Below are 17,910 nucleotides of genomic sequence, written 5' to 3' on the forward strand. Positions count from 1 at the left end.
AAAAAAAAAACCTTAAGGCGCTGTTCTTCCCATAGTGTATGAGATCACGTTTTAGAATAGTAGGAAAGATAATAGTTTTGTAAATTCTAACATTCAAGTTTTGGGACAGAAGGTGGGAGCCAGGCAATTTTGAGATTGAAAAATAACAAGCATTTCCCGCCTTTAATCTCGCTTTCATTTCCTCATCAATTTCTTTTTTTTTTAGTTACCGTTGAACCGAAATTACTTAAACCTATCTACCTGTTCAAAAATGTTTCCTCCGCTATCTATATCACCGACATTGCTCCCGTTTCTACTGCTAACCATATATTTTGTTTTATCCTTGTTTATTTCGAGATCTAGTTCCTTATTGGAGTTTATTCATGGAGTTCTATAGTTTCCTTGTCCTCACCTAATAATACCAAATCAACAGCATATCCAAGTACCGGCATTTTACCACCTAAAGCTAAACATGTTTCGGTATACAACTATAGGAGTACCTAGTTGCAACCAAAGCCAATAAAAATATCTTTGACCCAGTTTTCTATTTTTCCCTAGGTTTTTTCTTCCAAAATATTTTAAAAGTGGATAACTGCTTCAATCATAGTGTTATTAGTTTGGAATGGTTATTATTGTTTGTTTAATATTAATAATTTTGCTTTTTATTAATTTTTTTTTCAAGGGATGAAAGCAGTTATTACAATGCAGTAATTAGAAAACAAATCAGAATAAAACATTAAAACTACTGTCCTATTAGTGATCTCAAATAATCTTGTAAATTTGATCACTGATACTTTGTTGAATCACTTTGAAATAACACTAACTATTCACTACCTCGGATGTTAACTAATACCTACACACACAGGGGCATGCAGATTCCCTTACCAATACTTACCCACACGCAAGATAATATATATTACAAATATAAGTAAGAAGACAAAAACACGGTTGAAAATTAGTTTCTGAAATTATTTTTGCCTCTGTCATAATTTTTGATTTCTCGAGGGGCGTTTCGTTCGATGAAGTGGGGTTATGCCCTCATCCAATAACTCCAGCCGTCCAACTCCTTCATGGGAGACAGCAGTCCGATTGCCGGTCTCTAGAGACGTATCAACCTCATTCTTCTGGCTTCTTCTTTATCTTATTATTTTGATGTAAATATAATGAAATAATTGCTTTAAAAAAAAATCAGCAGTATTATCAAAAAGATTTCTACTTTCAGTTTATTCATAATTGCTTACTTGGAAAAAAATCCTATTTAAAATGAATTTCTGTAGTATAAATATTTGTGTATGTATAATTTTTTGTCGAATATTGCATTATGGTACATTCAAGGGCGATCATCTAGAACTATAGTTTATCTTTAAAATTTATTATAATGGTTGGTATATACAGCCAATGGGCTATGAAAAAAATCACAGAGTGAAAACGTTTTGTTAAAGTATTAAGAGAGTGAGTTGGGTAACAATTGACTAACTAAGTAGCAAATTACATAGACAACAACTATTCGATTAGAATTCATTAATTTTAAGTTATATATTATCTGTCTATATTATCTTATTAGCATTTTTCAACTACCAGTTATGTATGTAATTGGCTTTTCTTCGTATGTTCTTTTATATTACAATAGTAGAGTAAAGGAGTGCAAAAAAAAACAACAACCAAATTTGACATTTTCCTGGAACAGTATAAATAGATAAGTTTTTCCTCCTGAAAACGTACTTGTCTTGTTCCCGCAAAACTTTCAATTTTTGTTGTATTTCTAGTGTCATTCAGCCATTGATCAAGTACATCGGCGTTCGTTTTGTACAAAGCTAAGCACGAAGGGCTTATCTATAAGTTTAATAAAACTTTCCCAGAACATAGAGCCTTATTTATCTGAGAGATACTTAAAAATTAGACAAGAAAATTCTTATTCTGGGCTCCATGAAATATGTCAGTGTACTGCAGGGAAGTGTGTTAGCTCACATATTCTTCCTGCTGTATACCGCTGGTATACCGCAGGCTGCAAAAGATGTCATAGCTACCTTTGCCAATGATACAACAGGAAATTATAATGATGAATCCATCATAAAATTAAATACAGCTATAGCCAGTAAACAAATTTCGATCTTTTAATGGAAAATAGAAGTGAATAACTCAAAGTCGATTTTACTAAAAAGAACCTCTATGAAACGAACGGAATTGAGTTTATAATAATATTAAACCAATATTATGTAAACTTGTTTTTGTTTATTTTTCTATACAAAATTCTACTAACGTACATTTCCTGTAGGCTATTTGTTACGATTGCAAATTAGGGACTGGATTGCTAATAAGCTCATAATGAACATTATGTTTTAAATTTAACAAATTCGTTTAAAATTTTAGAATCTTGCACAGATCAGATGATTCAAAAGAAACTTTTATTAACTATTTTCAAAAAACCCGGTGATTGTGAAGAATTACTCATAGGTTTTTCAATATTTTATATATTATTAATTCAAAAACCTGTGTTTCCCATTATTTTAAAAAGCGTGTTCTGATCATTCTAATATAGTTAATGCCGTATGTCAGTAGTTAATAAAATTTTAACGTTGAGCTTATGTCCAATGCAGGTCACTAAGATCCATAGGAAATGAACTGCTCTTGAATTGTCTTGTGTTCCTTTTGTTGTACCACGTCATTTCCTACTGTCTGTTTTTTTCTTGATACGTTGGCAGTTTTTCCAATTGTCTGCTGGAGATTGTGATAGTAGTAAGATTTAATGAATCGTCCTATTGTAAATTGTTCAAGAAAGTCATGCTTCTCTCGATTTTACTAGTATATTAATAAGTAACTTAATAATATATATGGTATTTTCTTATTATTCGTGTTTTACTTTTGGTACTTTATGGACTATCATAAAACATATTTGGTATTTTTAATATTAGAATTGATATAAAAAAAATAACCAATTTTTTTAGACCGACAACTTTTGAAATACTTGCATTGTATAATTCACCAGTATTTCCTAATGTTGGTACGTTCAATTGCTCTAATTTAAATTAATTTGTTTTAAATTTCCATTGTAAATATAATTTTTAGCTTGTCACATCTAACTCCAAGCCATTCAATTATACTCATCAAATAAGTTCAACAGAAATCTGTCCAATTCCTGGACTTTCTTATTAAATATGAGATATAATGAGTAATTCTAATGATTGCCAAGCCATATTTATTATACTTCTCATATCAGTACCATTTAACTAGTAGTTGCAATCTGCAAATAAATAATAGCATTCATAATCCAAATTTTATTCCATTTCAATAAACTTTACTCGTTTGAAGTTTCTCCAAATGTGTCCAAATTACTTTCATATTTCACATTTTATTTACTTGTGTATTGTGGTTACTTGTATAGTGTTTAATGTACAATTTAGTTCTAAAGACTTCTATTTTTTTTTCTTAGTTTATTGTAAGAACAAGGGAGGGAGCACACATTTTATCGCTCGTTTACCGTAATTGCGGTGATACCAGCACCGTCCGTCGAATTTTTGATGACTTGGATGAACGGTAGCCGGTAGCATAACGTGTTGAAGTATAGTTGTGATTTTTACTATGTTTATTTATTTTTATATTGTGTTTACTTGTATATAGTGTGCTTACTTGTTATTGTGCTCAATAAACAACTCATTAAGGATTATATTTTTCGAATTTATTAAAACTGCAATTGTGGTGACCCCGATGTGATAAAGGTGTACGCGTGAACTAGTAGATCATGAACGGTAGCTGGATGCATAACGTGAAGGTAGAGTGTTTGAAAGGAATTGAACCTCGTGTCTTAATGCCGTTTGTATCTATACCATTTACTGAAGATATAGGTTTTGTTGGAACTACAGCTAATATTTTATCAGCTGCGGTCATTATGTCATCGGGAGTAGCAAAAGTTGTGACTTTTAAAATAGAATGATGTAACTGAAATAAAACATGATATCTGAAGATAATACAGACAAAAACGATTCACTCTATGCTGAACTCTCAGCATTAAGACACGAGGTTCAATTCCTTTCAAACACTCTACCTTCCCATTACGCATCCAGCTCTCGTTCATGATCTAGTTCACGCGTACTCCTGTAAGTATCACGTCGGTGTCACCGCTGTTGCATTTTTAATAAAATCGAAAAATATAAGACTTTACTAAGTTATTTATTGAACAACATAACAAGTAACCACGCTATATATACAAGTAAACACGATATTCAATTAAATAAACATATTAAAAATGATGAACTATATGAAAGATAAGGAAGGTAATCTGTCTCAAGTCGGTTCACATTGTTACCAACATAATATTAACGTAGTGTTCATAAAGTTCTTTAAATATCCTCTAAAATATATAATAATATTGATGATTTTTATAAATTTCATGTTCTGAATAATTATTTATGATGTTTGATAAGTGATCATGTCGCCCAATAAATTCGAGGCCACGCCTTTGAATTTTCACGATCGTAATACTTCTCTTTATTATATAATATTTATATCGCTAAATGTAAGCAACAACTAGACTATGAGAGCATATTTTTGAATTATTTAAATGCCATAGATAAGAATGTTAAAGCTAAATTGTCTAGCGATAAGCAGAACGAATGGACTATATTTGAAGTTCCATATTCTGGACAGAAGATCTACCCTTAGTTTCGCAATGGATTATTTAATAGATAAGGGAATTTCATGATTCATTTCTTGTTATTAACAAGCTGGGTAAAGTTAAAAGGATGGGTCAGATCAATATTTGTCTACAAATTAAGAAAACAAACGTAACCTATAAAAATCGTGTAAAATGATAAGAAAATTATGATAATAATAATAATTGTTACAAAATAAATTAAATAAAACTTGACATTGTTGTTAAGTTGTTCACCAATCAGTGAAGTGATAGCGAAGTGAGAGCAGATGTATAGAATTTATGGTAATATTTTCTTCAAACTCTTTAGACACAGTCAATCAGTTCATAGGCTATTTTGGATATTCTTATCATTGTATATTTCAGAATATTGGATATTTTTGCACTTTATATGAAATTGATGTTCATTAATATTGTTAAATGAAATGGAAGATTAGTGCCAGTAGTTAGCCATTAAGTGTTTACAATATTTTAAATTTTATAATAAAATATTAATCCTTACTTAAAACTGGTAATACTGGTATTGGTATTTGGTGGGGGGAGGGTGTGAGGCAACCACTGACGGCTACCTTGGTTGCCGCTGCGTACTAACCAAGGTGGGAGTGTCAAGATTCATTCTTCGGGACCGCCGAAAAATTAATGTTTAACTGTCAATTCAAGTTTTAACTTAACAACTCAAAAGGGTTTGCATTATTTGTCTCCTTTTATGGAAGAAATTATTCATTTATTGCTTCTTTAATTTATTTTAACATCCGAATAACATTTCGGGTAGTTTGTCCTTTATCCAGTAAGAAATGTTCTAATGTTGGACAACATATGCCTATCATTTAATTTAAGGTATGGAAAAAATAAGAATACAAAACAGTTTGACCAAATAAAAAAAAAAAAATTAAATTTTAATGAGATGTAGATAATTTACCGTATTTAATATTTCTGCTCATATTAATCTGGGGTCAATGGTTGGAGTGTGGTCAGCAAAAAATATACAAATAAAATTTGGTACCTAATTTATTGGGATGCATTTTTTCAAGCTTGTTTATTATTATTTTCTTTATATTTCGTCTCTGAATGAAGGTTGTTATCGCGTTTTGTTTGTTATTTGTTTAGTGAAGGCCTAAAATTCACGTCATAACGTCGCCACATATCAATTAGTTTCGTGAATTTCTGTATTCTTTGCTGACCGCACCCCCGCTCATCTCCTCAAATTAAATTTGAAATTAGATATATATTTTTAAATAAGTTTTACGTATAATAAACTATATGTAAGTAACTGAAAATTCATTTTAACTTATTCACTGTAATTTTTTTAAAAACGGCTGATCGTGATTTTTTTTAGTGCATAATGAATTGCATAGTGGGGAAACTGTCCGAAACGTTGTTCTGATGTTAAAATAAATTAAAGAGATTACAAAAGGGTAAAATCTACCAGAAAAAGTAAAATTAATTTTAAAATTCTTGCATACAAATTCTTTACACCATATGTCGTTTTTATATTAAACCCATTCTACTGCGGGTACTTATTTTTGAAATAAATCGATTAATGATAAGTGTTATTTTTTTTTTTCGAAATTGCAATCGTTTCCTTTCTCTCATATCAGTTTCATCCTTCGAGGTAGGGGTGAACATCACCTTCTCAGGTAGCCGTCACGCACAGCCGGCAAGTGCTGTTTTATGCAAGTGGAATACTAAGGAGGCTTAGAGGCATGGAATAATGAATATCTCTGCCTAGGATGTGCCCCGGCTTCGCAATTTAACAGTTATACAACCATTGTTCTTTGGATTTATTTTTGTGGAATTAAATAAAACTTTATCTAAATCTTAAATGATTTGATGGTTTGAAGGCTTTTTTCTTTTGGTATTTTTTTTTTTTTTTGGCTTTTGATTGTTTTTTTCTCATTTGCTTAAACGTGTAAAAAAAAACTTCATTTTGTGCTATTTATTATTTATCAATTATAGTCTTATTTTAAAAATATCTAAAATAAGACCATAATTGATATGAAGCTATAATTCTCCAAGTGTTAGCTAAATTTGAAGGGTTTTTTGGAATGTTGCGCGAATCAACGAGCTTTTACAATATTTTACAACATTTTATTGTAAAATAAATGTACAGAATAATAGCAATTTATAGAAACAAAATTATAGATCCTAACTTTGTAGATTCATTGAACAGTAGTTAGGGAAACCAACGCCATTTATGAAGGTCCAGAAAGGAGAGTGGGATATTCTAGTAAAAGTTTTTAACTCCATGGAAATTACCAAACAAATTTAAAAACAATGTGTTACATATGAAAATCTTAAACGAATGCCGACATTCGGTAGAATTGGCTTCTGAAGCCTTACTTCCAGTGTTCCTAACTTGACCAGTAAGAGTCGAGTTGCTATTTTAGGGTAGCATCATAGATATTAGAATATAGTATAGTATATTAATTGTTGAAGATTTATCATAATAATAGCTCTAAGTTAATCCCCGAGTGCGTGATGTACTGCCTTCTCCATTTTCGACGAATATTTGTTCGTAGTTAAGGTTTGGACGGTGCTTAAGATATATATTTTTTGTATGCGCGTGATATTTTTCATGATATTTGAAAATATGAAATAAAGGACTACATTTTAATTAATAAATCGATATTATTAAACTTCTTTCAGAAATAAATAACATATTAGGCCCAGAATATAGGAAAAGTGCTCAAGTTAAAATTATAAATATTTACAAAATGTAGAAATTTTGTCCTAGTTGATGAATATATTCATATAGCTTGTACTGTGCTGTTGGTAGAGATTTTTTAATTTAAATTACTTTATATTTCTTTATATATTATTCTTAATCGTTCTAATTTACCTCAATGTTTTATTATTACTAAATCTTAAACAAAAAAATGATAGACAAATAGAATTACTGAATAAAATCTACACCTGATTTATATTTAAATATTAAAAAAAAAGCTTGTTCCACCAATTCTTTTATTTATTATTTTTATTTTTATTATTAATTATTTTGACTGGCACACACATGCAAAGTGCAGGTTTTAAAATGGAAAACCGTACTGAATAGGCTCCTGCCCGTTTGTTGACATTTATAAGTGGTAGCTGGAACAAACCTAAAATGTACTATTGCAAGATATGGAATATTTATCCTAAAAAATAAAATATTTTACCCACAAGCTCTGGTTCGATGTACGTGGCGGTGAATAATACCAATAATTATATTCTGAGCCAATAGATACCTCTCAAATATCAAAATCCTATTATTCCATGAACGAAGCTTTTTGTCCTGATAGGTATAATTCCACGAGATTTGTGAGTCCTCTTACAGTTAAGTTTCCCTGAACGTTTTTAGGAAAGATTTAAGATTTTAATTTTAGGAATTTAAAGATTTCTATTGCTCTGAATTTCTTATTCTGTTTAAATAAATTTTTATTTTATTTAACAAATTCCCATCTAAACAAATTCAATGTCCTGTTGATTCCATATATGGATGTGAAACATATGTTTTCATACGTCCCGAGTCTCAAGCTTGTCCTGGAAATAAATCAGTTGCACAATTATAAACTTTCACGTAGTGTGCCGATAGCAAATATCAATCAGGTCAGGTTATCTTATTTATCTGGCAGGCAATGGTTTTCTCGTGCGATAAAATATTTTTCACTTTTCACTGTTATATGACACACTTTTGTCTGGGACCCTGCTGTTCTTTTTAATCCTGAAACAATAGCGAAAGACATCTAAACCCATTTAAAGATCGCGACAAACAGGCCCTGTTGATTAGCTTTGTTGTGGTTAGATCTACATACACTCTCTGATCGCAAGAGATAATCTGGAAGAGAAATCCTGCTCTCTACCTGCGAAACTGTTGGCAAATCACTGTGGATTGGGTGATCAAATGAATTTTAATTGTGTTATAAATTGAATGCATGAAGTAGGCAAATAGAAGCAAAGAGAATAAGGTTTAGATGGGAAACCATGAGGCAGTTTGTAACCTATCTTGTTGAGGCGTCACTTTAACTATAAGTATGTTATATATTTTTAGTAACTGTTAGGGAAAGAAATAGGAGTATTATGTGGTGCATTATAAGGAAAGGCTTGATTACCGAATGAAGAGGAAAAATAATTAATTTATGAATATAATTTTTGATTAATTTTTAAGAGCAAGAATTTTTCTTTTTTACTAATAAAGGTATTTCTAATGCTTCAACGTGTAAACTACTCAATGGGCTTGAGCTGAAAGCATTTTGAGTTGGATGCAGCGTTCTTTTGCTTGCCGAACCGTAGGTCAGACACCCGTAATTAATTTTGGACCGTAAAATTCAGTCATTAAAAATTTTACTTATTGGAATTTCCTTTTCGGTTACAGGCTAAAAGTTATATGTTTGCCAATTTTCAGTTGTGTACCACAACTGAAAGTTGGTAAGGACTAGTATAAATGAGGTTGAAAATGTGTTTAAATAGTTTTAGAAAATTGAATCCAAAATTAACTAACCTTATCATCCAGTAAAAATCCAGTCTAAATTCAAAAACTTTTGGAGGAATGAAGATGTATATTGTTTGTGTTTGTGTGTGCAGACTATTTGACTTTTAGGAAGATTTTGTAAAATCACAGGGCTTGCAATATTATTTGGAAGCATAACATCGCGAACATACCTTTATTCAGTGGATTAAGCTATGTGGGCAGCGGTGGTAATGTGGTGGTAATGGCAGCAAGGGCAGAATTCACCTCTATCCTTCGGCTTCGGGGCGCACAATTAGAACCTACTCCAAACTGCGATGTACTTAGACTTTATTCTCCTCCTCTAATTATTCGATAACACAAAATGTTGAAAAAATGTGATTTCAAAACCTACTTCATATCTCGAAATCATTCAATATCTCGAATATTCTAGAAACCATTACTCAAAGAAGTTATTATAATCAAAATTATTAATATCTTTAGAGAGGTAAATTTTCACATTTTCAGAGGAAAAGGCAATTTAAGGAATACCCACCAAACCCTTATATATTGAGAAATCGGGTCAAGTTAGTAAATTTTAGATTTTGCACTCTCCTTTCCAATAAATTGTCATAGCGATTTCCCTGACTGTGAATGTTCTTCTGCCATTAGGCCTGAGACAGATAATTGTAATCTTGAATGATGGCTAGCCAAGAACAATATAAAAAGTGGGTGGAAGAAGAGCCAATAACCCAAAACTGTTAATTTTTTTAATGAATCCCATGTCCAATCAATGTTGTCTTTAAAAGCGTTGTCTTGTTGAAAAGTTTTTATGTTTGAATATGAGTATCTCAAAATACTTATGTGGTTTATTGATCCTTCTTGCAACTAGCACCTCAATTGACTATGATTATGGTAAATAACCCTACAAAAATAATTACCGTCATAAAACTTCAATGGTTCAAACTTCTTGAAAAAAAAATATTGATTAGACAAGTTGAATGACATTCAAATATAACATAATTTGATTATACTAATGTATGATTAAATAGGTTTCTGTCTCCTACTAAGGGCATTTGGTGAAACCACTAAACGCTGGCAGATGCCGCCCTCAAGACTTTCCAGTAAAATATTGGTATTAAAGTCATAATTCAGACAAGATAGTCTTGAAACGTTCTTCTATTTGCATTAGCCACCACGTCTTGGACCCATAAATAAAAGCAGAGAGTATAAATGTCTTCTATAACGATCCTTTTTCTTAGATGTTCTGTTATTTTTGCATGGTATCTTTTTAGGTTATATTCTGTGGATAATTGGTACCATATCAGCTTATGAATCATGGCGGGACGGTTTAAATTCCAGGTGGCTCTTAGGATCTTCTCTCTGAATAATTAATTCGGAAACGAGATCTATCTGTCTATTGAAAATAACTGACTTCATTGTTAAATAAAATAGTAGTAGAGTGTATGTTCTTTTTTATATTGATAGTTCATGTCAACTGAAGTACTTGGAGACATTTGATGAGAACCCAATATAGAGATAGGATTAATGTAAATAAATATGGATGGCTTAAAATGCCTCTTTCAATGCTTCTTTCCATTCAGGAAATATTAATCCATTGTGGAGAAGCAATATGAAATGAGATTTTACTAGAAGAATCCTTGTGTGAAGAAGCAAATTTAAATATGCAAGGCCACATAGGACCCGAAAAATATCGAGTTTTCACACTGATCACGATTTTAATTAATTCCCTTCTAATTTTATTTTCCATTTTCCAATCCATTTGCGCTATTATATGATAGAAAAAACATTTTGGACCAACACCAAAAATTCTCACCTGAATTTTAGTTACTCTTTGCTTTCAGACATTGTCCTTTCACACTAATTGAGAAGTTTATGTTTGAATTTATTTTATTTTAGTATTTAGATTTTTTGTTGATAATTTATTTCTTGTTTCTAAATGATATATATTTTTGAGACACAATAATTGAAAAGTGATCTTGTAAGGTAATTAGTTAATGTTCGGCAATAGTTCAATTTTTGGCTATATATTAATACTTGTCTGTATGTTGGTTATTTTCTAAGAAAATATCAAGTCTTGTTCGCATAAGGTCATGATAAGCTTTTTCTTGTACATATTTCTTGCAATAGCTAGGTAAATATCGTTGTACTGCATTAGATGCCAGAAGGCCTGAGGGAAATAGTATAGTCTCCTTGCTTAAGCCTTTCGTTTGAGAAGATCACCCTGGAAATCTCTGTCTGAATTTTGACGGAACATTTGACATCATCCAGGGTCTTCATTAGTAACCTGATAAGCTTGGATGGGTTCACAAGTCCTTGTTGAGCACCACGATGATCCGACCTCTTTGGCCTATTAGGCGAATTTATAACCATTAAGCAGATCATGTATTCTATATTCAAATAATAAATCGTTCTGGGGCTGAATTTTTGCTCAACTGTTAAATTGCCTTCCCGAAAATTAGATCCTGCTATAAGGAATATTCCCCTTCTTGTTTAGAGAGCAGATGATATGGTTCTTGTATTATTCTGGAATCCTCTCTTCGATCCTTATGAAAATGATTAGTTACCCTATACTTATGGTAAAATAATATATTACCATATAATTTATTAGGATTATGTGGAAATTCTTTCCTTTAGAATTTTTGCCGATATGTTATGTTCTTACAGCTTCGAGGGTCAACGTCTTTATCTTCCAAGAGAGAAACATTTTCTATCTGGCCCAACTTATTTTTTCCCGCTCTTTGGCTTACGAAAAACACCACACCCAAATATATATATGTTTTTACCTTCTAAATTAAATTGAATACCAACCTATGATAAAATACCAATAAATATATATATAAAAGACAAGTACCAATAAACTACCAATCTAATTGATAAATTTAGTTTTGCATTAGTGATAAATTACACCGTATTCATCTATCTAATATATCACAGTAAGATTAGATCCGCCTTTACTTCTGTAGAATCTGGTTTTCGGATTGAATAGGGCGCTACTACTGTTTACTCTTCTGAAGCATCTAATTTTATTCAAGATTCTGAAATCTGCAAGTTCTTAGTTCTGCTGTCTATTTCAAGCTCTTTTCTTTCTCCTGTGTTTTCGGTTCTCATACGTCTTTTTTATTATAATATTTCTCGGTAACTCATCTTGTATATATTTATAAATTATGCTACGATACTCTGCATTATACCTCTTGGACGATAGAGCGCATTTATCTTCAAACCGCGATTATCTCTGGAAGTATGTTTTCAATCCTAGGCTTCAGCTCATTCATTTCATTATTTCCGGAAATGAACTTTCTTCTTATTACCAAAATCTTGTTGGGAGCGTAGTTAACGAGCCCTCTTCCATTCTCATTAGTCTCCTTGTGAAAACTGATCAGCAGACTTAGTTTTCACTGCGAGACTATTTTAGATGGATTAAAGATGATATCATCTTTCCTAAGATTATTTTGATTTTCATCGCTTCTCCGGCCCTCATTATGTGCTTCATCGAGCATAAGCACTCATCAGAGAACTCTTTGACATTTCAGTGAACAGAGTGATTATAAAATCTAATTTGTGCATTTGAACGATACCTTAAATTTGTGCATTTAACGTATAAATTTTAACCTGTAGCCAAAGGGAAAATTATAAATAGTAAAATTTTTAATGAATAAACTGATCAAATAATCGAAATTGCAGACCAAACTTTAAAATCAATAAGATTTATTTCTGAAGGTATTTTGTGGCAAAACGGTAATGGCTAACATCGAGCGGATTTGATCACCAGCCAAAGATGTGTTGTATGCAATTTTTGTATACTTTGTATTTTTTTATCGTATCTTTGGTCATACACTACTGGGCCTATATTTTTTCATGTAAAAAAAAAACATGTACTTGTATAAATTTTTTAATTATTTTTGTAACTTATTGTGACTGTCTTCAAACTTGGTAGGCCTATCGAAGGTAAAATATGCAACTTTGACATTTCAATGAAGAAATTAATTGTAAAATCTGATGTGTGCATTTGAACGATACCTTAAATAAAGCATGCATTTGAGGTACGGTGCGGAATTATTTTTTTGCAGCAAGCCCAAAGTAGATATTTTCAACATAAAAGTAAGGAAAAAACTATATTTCTACTCAGAAGAAATCGTCACGAATTACCATGTTAAACTTAAATTTCATATTCACCAGTAGGGAAAGAGTATTTTTTTTTTATCTAGTAGAAGTTTTAGGCAATCGATGGATTCCCTATAAAAAGTTTGTAACTAGAAAATTTAAAAGATAGATTTCTGTAGCAGAGGAGAACGGTACATTGTACACGGTACATACAACATTGTAATTGACAAAGTGGTGACTTTTACAATTATATTATGTTTGTTAATATAAGATATTTCACCTCCAACCAAGAGTCAATATTCTTCTGTGAAAGCATATTTGCTATCGATTATTTCTTTTAAATCAGCCAAAAAAAATCGATTATGTTCAAAACTTCGATCCATTTATGACCGAAAGCACTTCTTGATTAATCTATACCGAACTAGTTTATTTAAATTTTTATTTTTCAGAAGAACACATTTACAAGCGTATAGGATTAACTTGACCTCTTGATAAATCTATGTGTAAATAAACTATTTACGCCCTGAAACAAGTCTTACGTCTATTGCTAGTCTTGTAAAGAATCGACCATATTATCCAATTTTAAATTCTTTTTCGTGTAAAGTTTTTGACCAATTTCAACAATTTAAAGTTCTTTCTTCCTTTTTTTGTCTATTTATAAGCCCTGTGTCTGGTTTAATTGAAAAAAAAAAGTTCGATACCTTTATGAATTTTTTCCCTAATTCTGCTTCTTATAAATTTGATCTAACATATATAAACTTGTTTCTACTAATTTCATTATTATTATCACTTTAAAAATGTCTATTCAGGATTTATTTCAAAAAATGATGTCCCTCCTGGTCTATTAATATTTTGGGTATCACAAGTTCATTTCTAATAACAGACTAACGATTATGTTTAATAACGGTCCAGAATTGTCTGCATTCTACCTGTACCTTATTTCCTTTGCGGTAGTTGTCATGAATACGGTATTATATTAAATAGGCTATTAAATGGTAGGGAGCAGATGGATATATTCACTAATTGGAGTCTGACCAATATTAATCTCAAAGGTCTGTCCTGGCTATTCTATATAGTTAGCCTTGTAAATGACAATGGCTCAAAAGATAGGAATTATTAATGACTCTAAGTCTGCTGCAGGTTTTCATTAATGAATATTTTCCTCATATTTGTTTTCTCATAATTAAAAGGAGAAAAACGCAAAATTAAGAAACCAAAATGATTGTTTTAATATTATTATAAGACATAAAATATTAAAAAAAGATAAAAACTTGATGTCTCTAATGTGAGTATAGAATTAACAGTCTTGGAATGATGTACGATCTGTATTTGATTATATTTTTTTAGATGTTAGTCTGAGCTGTACTATGTTGGGTTTGATTTGTGTGATTTTTCGTTTTCTATCCGGATTGTTGAATTCGGGAAAAAAGTTAAATGGTAAGTTTTTAGTAATTCATGAAAGCCTTGAGTTTTTTTTTATTTTCCAATAGCGGAAATGATCATCAAACCTCAAAATATTTTAGCGTTTTTAGTTGTTTATGCTTAGAAGAAGCAACGAATCGGAAAAATATCCAATATGGAATCATTTTAACGTTAGATTTTCTCTTGTTCTGATACTTAAAAAAAATAGCTCTTTTCTTTGGAAATAATAACGAACCATAACTTAGACTTACCAAATTTAATTTTGAAATTCTCAATACTCTATAAAAATAGAACTAAAAAAAAAATGGTATTATCATTTCATTGCATCAATAAAATCTGTAATTGAAACCCACCATTTTGCCAAGACTCTGTCGATAAAGCTATGACAATTTGAATTCAATGCGTAAATTCAATGAATATGAGAATTTGTGCGAAAGCGTGGCTCTCCACAGGAAATGGTGTGATAAAGCTTTAAATTTAGTATATCTATTAATTGATATGAAGAACAAGGAAAAGGATGAGGTCTATCTTACATATCTATCATAAATTACATTGATAAGAAAACACAATTGGTATAAAAATATTAACATTATTTATTACAGGCTAATAAAAATACGTCCTCCAATGCGACTTCTGGTTTAGAGCGTCGCAAAGTGGTGCCAGAGCGGAAAAAATTCGATTTTCGAAAGCGCTGATTCCGATTATCTAGTTTGTAATTTTCGCACAATACAAGCTACAGAATCTAGGAACAGCATAATTTTTTTCCCTGTTTCAAGGGTATTCTCATTAATTTAGGCCCACTTTCAGAATAAGTTTGACCAAATCACACACTACTCTAAATGAGTGATATATAATTGTAAAAAAGCGAGAGAAAAATTATAAAAATTTTTCCTGCTCTTCGATGGTCAGCTAAGCTATACATTAGTCAAACTAGACAAAAAAAAATTAAAGCGCTTTACAACGTTATAAGTTACGAATTTTAAATAAGCATTGAGAACAGCTATGATTACAAAAAAGTTTCGGCTTCCTCCGAGATGTAGGGGGTCACTTTTCAAACTAGAAGTGTTAAATTACAGATTAGAACAAAAATCACCTGCCTATCCGATCATAACATCGCAAAGAAAGGAAATGGACGACTTGGCAAAAATGCAACAAAAACCTCTTAATGTGAATGCTTTCGATTTGTTATCTCTCCATTACACACCAGAATCAAGTGTATGGAATACACTTCACATTGGCTACAACAAAAAATTTGAAAAATGGATGCAATGATCGACCCTGATAAATTCCGACTCTTCTCAAAAGAAACAGCAGAAATGGCCATTGAAAAGTATTCATAGTACTACATGTCATCCACGGTGCATAAGATTTGGATGCATGGTGCTGAAAAAGTTCAGAATTCAACTCCCTCAGTCGGAATAGGCATAAGAAAGTAGAAATAAGGATTACAAGTTTTTCAGGATCAGAAACTCCTGTTTCCTATATCCACCAACGAAAACGTGTTCCACGAGCTACTTGAGACTTTGGATTCTTTTATCACGGACAAGAGACCCGAACCTAAGAAAAAACACCTGGACATCAGTGATGCAACTAAGTATTTGTTAATCTAAATTCCTTCAATTTGAACAACCTTTGATTTTGAATCCCTAGTTTTATTATTTACAAAATTTCCCAGTATTTTAAGCTTCCTTGAATTTTCAATTGTAAGCATTATTTTATTTAAATATACTCTCGAAATACTCGTTACAACTTGTTTTGATGAGTTCAACCTATTCCAAAAGTTTCAGGAATTTTTATCTGACCAATAGGCTCTCATTTCCTCATTGGTTCTTTAATTTTCTTCAAAATTTCAATTGAGTTCAATTCAACAGTTGAACATGATGTTTTTTTTCTGAGTCGAATGAGACCGGTCCCAAGTTTCTATGTTAATCCGTTTTTGAGATATTGAATTTTTTCCGCTTTTTGGCAATTCGGCCCCAGTGTGCGTCGTCGTGTTCGATCGACGGCGGTCGTTAATTCACTTCGATTGGCTGTAAAACGACCACAGTTGGAAAATAATTTAATTTTTATTCGATTACTGTTTTAGTTTGTTGAAGCTATGGTAAATAGATAGGGGTTCTCTCCAAGTTGCAAATGGATTATCATATTTACTTCATGTAAATTCAGTCCGTAACTGTATAAAGTAAGATGCCTTGGTAAGTTTCCTGCATGCAGATTCTCACGATTCAATATTATGATGGCTTGAAGTAGTAAGCATTTATGTGGTATTGTTAAATTAATTATAAATCCACTTTGATTTGTGAAATCAAATTTTATAATTGAAATTAGCTCGCAATAGTTGGCATATTACCACAAAATGGAACACAATAGGCTTTGACGTTGTGAGATCGATTGGCGGCAAGTCAAACAAGGTCTCCAAGGGCTACAGGAAAATAAAAATTCTTTTATTGAGTCCAATAAAATACCATTTTACAAGAAGTGGTAGTTTATGTGGTTCATTAAAGACAGCTTTATTGCAATGTTGTCATTGTTTTACTCGATTTTTAATTAGTTAATATTATCTACAGTTCATTACGCATTTTCCGATGTCTTTGTTATTTTTGTGTTCATTTTACTTTTTTCTATGTTACAAACGTTATTTAATGCTTTAATAAATATAGATCTATTCTTGACGATCGAGTATGTTTTTTAAACTTTTGTTTTATTCATTGGGTTATTTTAGGTTTTTATTTACTTAAATATAAAGATTAATCTATAAATTCTTGTTAATAATAGTTTAGAAGCTTTTGACCGGGTATGGCATTCCGGATTTCTTTTCAAGCTCAAATCTATATTACCCCAAACCTTGTACCTTACCCTCCGTCCTACCTCTCAGATCGTTCCTTTCGAGTTCGCAGTGGTTCTGAGTTCTCAAATATCTACGATATCTGCCTCGATGGGGCAGGAGTTCCCCAAGGCAGTGTCCTGGGTCCTGTCTTTTACATCCTCTTCACTGCTGACATTCCCGTCCCTCCAAACACGTTCCTTGCAACATTTTCCGATGATACAGCTATCCTATCCTCCCATCCCGATCCTGTAATAGCCTCATCCAATCTCCAAATACAATGACACCAATGGCGGATAAAAGTCAATGAATCGAAATACACCCAGGTGACTTTCACTCTCCGCCGCAGCTTCTGTCCACCTGTTACTCTTAACAATATTCCTCTACCCAGATCCGACACAGTGCGATACCTCGGATTCATTTTGGACAATAGACTCACCTGGAACAAGACTTAAAAGACAAGAACTCAACAGACGATTCAGCCAACTA

The 17,910-nt window shown here is 31.6% G+C and overlaps 1 long non-coding RNA gene across 1 annotated transcript in view; it reads left to right on the forward strand.

Annotated features, from left to right (window-relative positions):
* Positions 1-17,910, forward strand: part of LOC136797015 (uncharacterized) — a 356,578-nt gene that overhangs the window by 13,073 nt on the left and 325,595 nt on the right. The window lies entirely within an intron of this gene.

Source organism: Halyomorpha halys, unplaced genomic scaffold (genome assembly GCF_000696795.3).
Source record: "Halyomorpha halys isolate HHAL.00 unplaced genomic scaffold, Hhal_1.1 Scaffold41.1, whole genome shotgun sequence".
NCBI lineage: Eukaryota > Metazoa > Arthropoda > Insecta > Hemiptera > Pentatomidae > Halyomorpha > Halyomorpha halys.